Raw genomic sequence first — 4,327 nt, 5'->3', positions numbered from 1 at the left:
AACGTATAAAAGAACCAAGTCTTTCTATAATTTGTGCACGCGAAAATTGGACACTACACAAATCACCATCTCCCCTCTTGTGTGGCATTGAAGTATGAAACATCGATCACTACAAGAAATCTATCTTTTAGTGGCAATATTTAGTGGCGACTTTATTTATTTCTACAAATATCACATTTATTGTGGCGAATCTAAAAGTCGCTACAAAATATAAATTTTTAGTAGTGACTTTCTTAGGTGGCCTCTAATATGTGCCACTACATCGTGAATTTTTAGTTCCCGCTATTAACAAAAATTTGGCTCCAATGTTTTAGGAGCGACTTAAAATATATCGCCCCTATAGGTCTTTTGGAGCGACTAGGTCGCTATAACTTAAAAAGAAATCACTTAAAATTACATAAATAAAAAGCAAGAAAGCAAATAAAAGACTAGTTTAGAGAGAAGAAGCATACGTACTTCTGCAACTTCATCTTCTCACTCTCTCTCACAAAAGGGATTTTCTCCCACTCTTATTAAACATTATCCATCCAATTCCCTCTAATCTCTTGAATTTATCCTTAAATCGCAAATGTAAATCGATACCTAAAGCCCTAATCAGAAATTATATTCTCAAATTAGGTATGTGTTTGAATCCTAAATTCTTTTGGGTGGTACATGAAGCTAGCAAGAATGATTAATTCTAAAATTTTATTTTTAATTTCTCTGGCCCATTTGAAAATATACAGGAATCAGAAGTAATAGCCATCGCGTAAAGCCCTTTCTCAGTGTCGACTGCTCTTTCACTTGGTAAGTTAAAAACTTCTTTCTAAAATTTTAAACCTTTTGATGATTGCATGTTTGGTATTCCACTCAAAATCGTGAAATGTGATGTTAGGTGTTGTGGGTCTTCATTCTTCTTGATATTTTTCTATGGAACGCGGAATTTTTGTAAATATTTGCCCAATAATATTTTGTGTAGTACGAGTGAAGGTTATTTGAGCTTGTGTTGATAGAGTTATCGACAAGAGTCTTCATTGCGTTTATTGCAATTGAACTTATTTTTCTTTCTTTTTTTGTTTTTAGGGTTTGTACTGTCATTAAATTGGTTACTTCTAGGACAATAAAGTGAAGTTGCAACTAAAATTAACAAAACTAAAGGATAGAACATGGGTAGTGTTTGGACTTATTCTTTTTTCCTTTGGTTGTTGTTTTGAGGAAAACTCATATGATTAAAGCATGAACTATATTGAATTTCGCAGTGGTGCCAACTCGATATTTATAATCTTGAAGCTCTAAGCTACAAAAGTCAGGTAGTAAGATACTTTTGCTAAATATATTTTCATGGTCCAGACTTTGAGGTGATTTTAAATTTCTGCTCACAGTAAACTATAACGTCTCCTCCCATTTTTTTCTTTTCTTTAAGGTTAGAGATAAGAGGGAATTATTATTTTAGATGTGGTTGGCTCTCTCTTAGTCGTTTGATATTTGGGAAATTTATTCGTGCTTGTAAGTTATAAGGATTTTCTCACTGATTATTACACAGATAAACAACATGAAAAGGAATAGAAATTACATAACTAGTCTGCCGTATTATTTGAATGGATGAGAATTTGTATTAACATCTGGGAGAACACCCTTTATGTACTAAGCACTATCTTAGTGCTTGGTATTTTGTAATTTATAAAACTTTAGTTTCTCATTTTAAAAGTATGTGGTACATAAATGGCCTAATTTCGTTAATAGATGTCTACATTGATTGGATTCTATAGAATTGAGATATGTTATGGAAAAGTGACCATGTTGAACAGTAAACATTTCCCTCTTTTACTAGTATAATATTACTGTATTTTCGTTTGATGCATTGTTTCTATTGAGATCCTACTCTTAATAGGAAAAAGTTGTTGTTGCAATGCTAATTTTTTATGGGTGATTTGATTTGTTCATCTTTTCAAGTTATGTTCTTGTTGATATGCTGGTTGTTGTTGCACTTCACTTTTAATTAATTAATTGATTGCTTTTTATCCTAAAAAATAGGAATGGATAAAAGTTGGTTGAATCTTAGGAATAGAGGAGACCAAAGATATAGAGATGGAGTAGACGGCTTTTTTAGTTGGGAATTTAACCAACCAAGGCTGAACACTATGATTAGTTAGAGTTGAAATTCTAATGTAGCACACAATGATGAAGTACGAGATGATAGCATTGAAGAGGATAATATTACAGAAATGATTCACGATGCTTGTGGATACACTAATGTGGCTCATAATAATAATTTTTCAGAGGACAATGACCTAGGCTTGGGGTACAACAAAATAGATGCATGTTGGAATGATTGTATTTTATATTGGTGGGATTATGCCAATGCTCAATCATATCCTAAGTATGGTAAGTCTAGATGGAAGTCATACAAACAAAAAGGGAAGAAAGTAGCTTGCAAAGTATTGCGATATTTTCCAATCAAACCAAGGCTTCAGAGATTGTACATGGCAAAAGAGACAGCAAAAAAGATGAGGTGGCACAAGGAGGAAAATATTGATGATGGTGTCTTGCGACATCCATCCGACTCCATTGCCTGGAAATCCTTTGATAAGCGATATCCCACCTTTTCAGTTGAATAAAGAAATGTTCGATTAGGTTTAGCAAGTGACGGGTTCCAACCTTTTGGTAACATGAGTGCCAATCATAGTATTTGGCCAGCCGTACTAACTACATAGAATTTGCCACCATGGGATTGCATGAAGGATTCGTATTTTATGATGACACTTCTTATTCTAGGACCCAAGTGTCCAGGTAATAATATAGATGTATACTTAAAACCAATGATTGAAGAGTTAAAAGAATTATGGGATGGAGTGGAAACTTATGATACATACTCAAAATCTAATTTTAAGATGTGTGCAGCTATCATGTGGACGATTAATGACTTTCCTGCGTATGAAAATCATTCAAGATGGTTAACGAAAGGCAAGCTTGCATGCCCTTGTTGCCACAAAGATAAAAAATCAGTTTTTTAACGTAATAAGTAGTGTTATATGAGTCATCGTCGTTTTCTCCCAATAGATCATCCATGGTGCCGAAATAGGAGGAAATTTGATGGGAAGGTAGAAATTGGGGTTGCACCTAATCCTTTAACAGGCGATGAAGCACTTATACAATTACAAGGCTTGGAAAATATTAGTTATGGGAACGGAAAAAAGCGAAAACGTGATTTTCTAAAAAGTGTTTACAATTGGAGGAAGAAAAGTATTTTTTTTTAATTGCCTTATTGGAGTACTCTTTTGTTATAGCATAACCTTGATGTAATGCACATAGAGAGATGTGTCTGATAATATTATATCAACCGTGATGAATATGGTTGGAAAGACAAAGGACACACTAAAAAATAGATATGATTTGGTGGACCTTGGTATTAGGCAAGAGTTGCATCCGATTGAGGATGGGGATAATGTATTATTACTTGTAGTATGTTATGCATTGTCCTCATAAGAGAAGTTGAAGTTATGCAATTTCTTGGATAATTTGAAGGTTCCTGGTGCCTTTTCATCAAACATTTCAAGGTATGTCAACATACTTGAAAAAAAGATTTAGGGATTGAAAAGTCATGATCACCACGTATTATTGCAAGACATTATCCCAGTTGCAATACGTGGTTTGTTGCCTAAGGCATTGGGTGAACCAATTATAGAGCTAGGAAATTTTTTCAAAAGTGTATGCTCTAAGTCCTTGACAATTGAAGGTCTTGATATCTTGGAGGCTGAATGTGCATGCACATTATGCAAACTTGAAATTGTTTTTCCTCTGGCGTTCTTTGATGTCATGGTTTATTTGCCAATTCACTTGGCAAGAGAGGCAAAGCTTGGTGGACCTTTCCATGAATGTATCCTTTTGAGAGGTAATGTGTTCTATAATAAAAATGCCATATTTTTTAATGACACATTATATTAATAAATCATTTGCATATAGGTATTTGTGAACACAAAAGTCATATGTCCGCAACAATGCTCGTCTTGAAGGTTTGATTACAGAAGGTTATTTGCAACCGGAAGTCTCATATTTTTCTCACAATACCTAAATAATATCTCGACCAAGTTCAATAAACCAGCTAGAAATGATGATGGTTCTGTGTCAAATGGTGAGATGTCTATCTTTAGAAAAAGTGGGCAAACAAAAGGTGGCTCAGAAGGCATCAGGCTATCTCATGATGAGTTCAAACAAGCTTGTATGTATGTACTTCAAAATTGTGAAGAGGTTTCACCATTCATGGAGTAAGTCAATTATTAATTCCAAGATAGGCTCACATTAAAATAGTTTGAATACATTGTCTTAACTAACTCCATTATCAAAATAC

At 33.9% G+C, this 4,327-nt stretch overlaps 1 long non-coding RNA gene across 1 annotated transcript; it reads left to right on the top strand.

Moving 5' to 3' along the window:
- Window positions 1-421: 421 nt before the first annotated feature.
- LOC138891645 (uncharacterized) lies at window positions 422-4,327 on the top strand. Its single transcript, XR_011408009.1, has 4 exons — window positions 422-618; window positions 726-786; window positions 3,505-3,871; window positions 3,943-4,327. It is a non-coding gene; the product is annotated as an uncharacterized lncRNA (long non-coding RNA).

The sequence above is a fragment of the Nicotiana tomentosiformis genome, chromosome 5, assembly GCF_000390325.3.
Source record: "Nicotiana tomentosiformis chromosome 5, ASM39032v3, whole genome shotgun sequence".
Classification (NCBI taxonomy): domain Eukaryota; kingdom Viridiplantae; phylum Streptophyta; class Magnoliopsida; order Solanales; family Solanaceae; genus Nicotiana; species Nicotiana tomentosiformis.
Note: the sequence above shows the minus strand (reverse complement) of the source record. Positions and strands in the feature narration are given on the sequence as shown.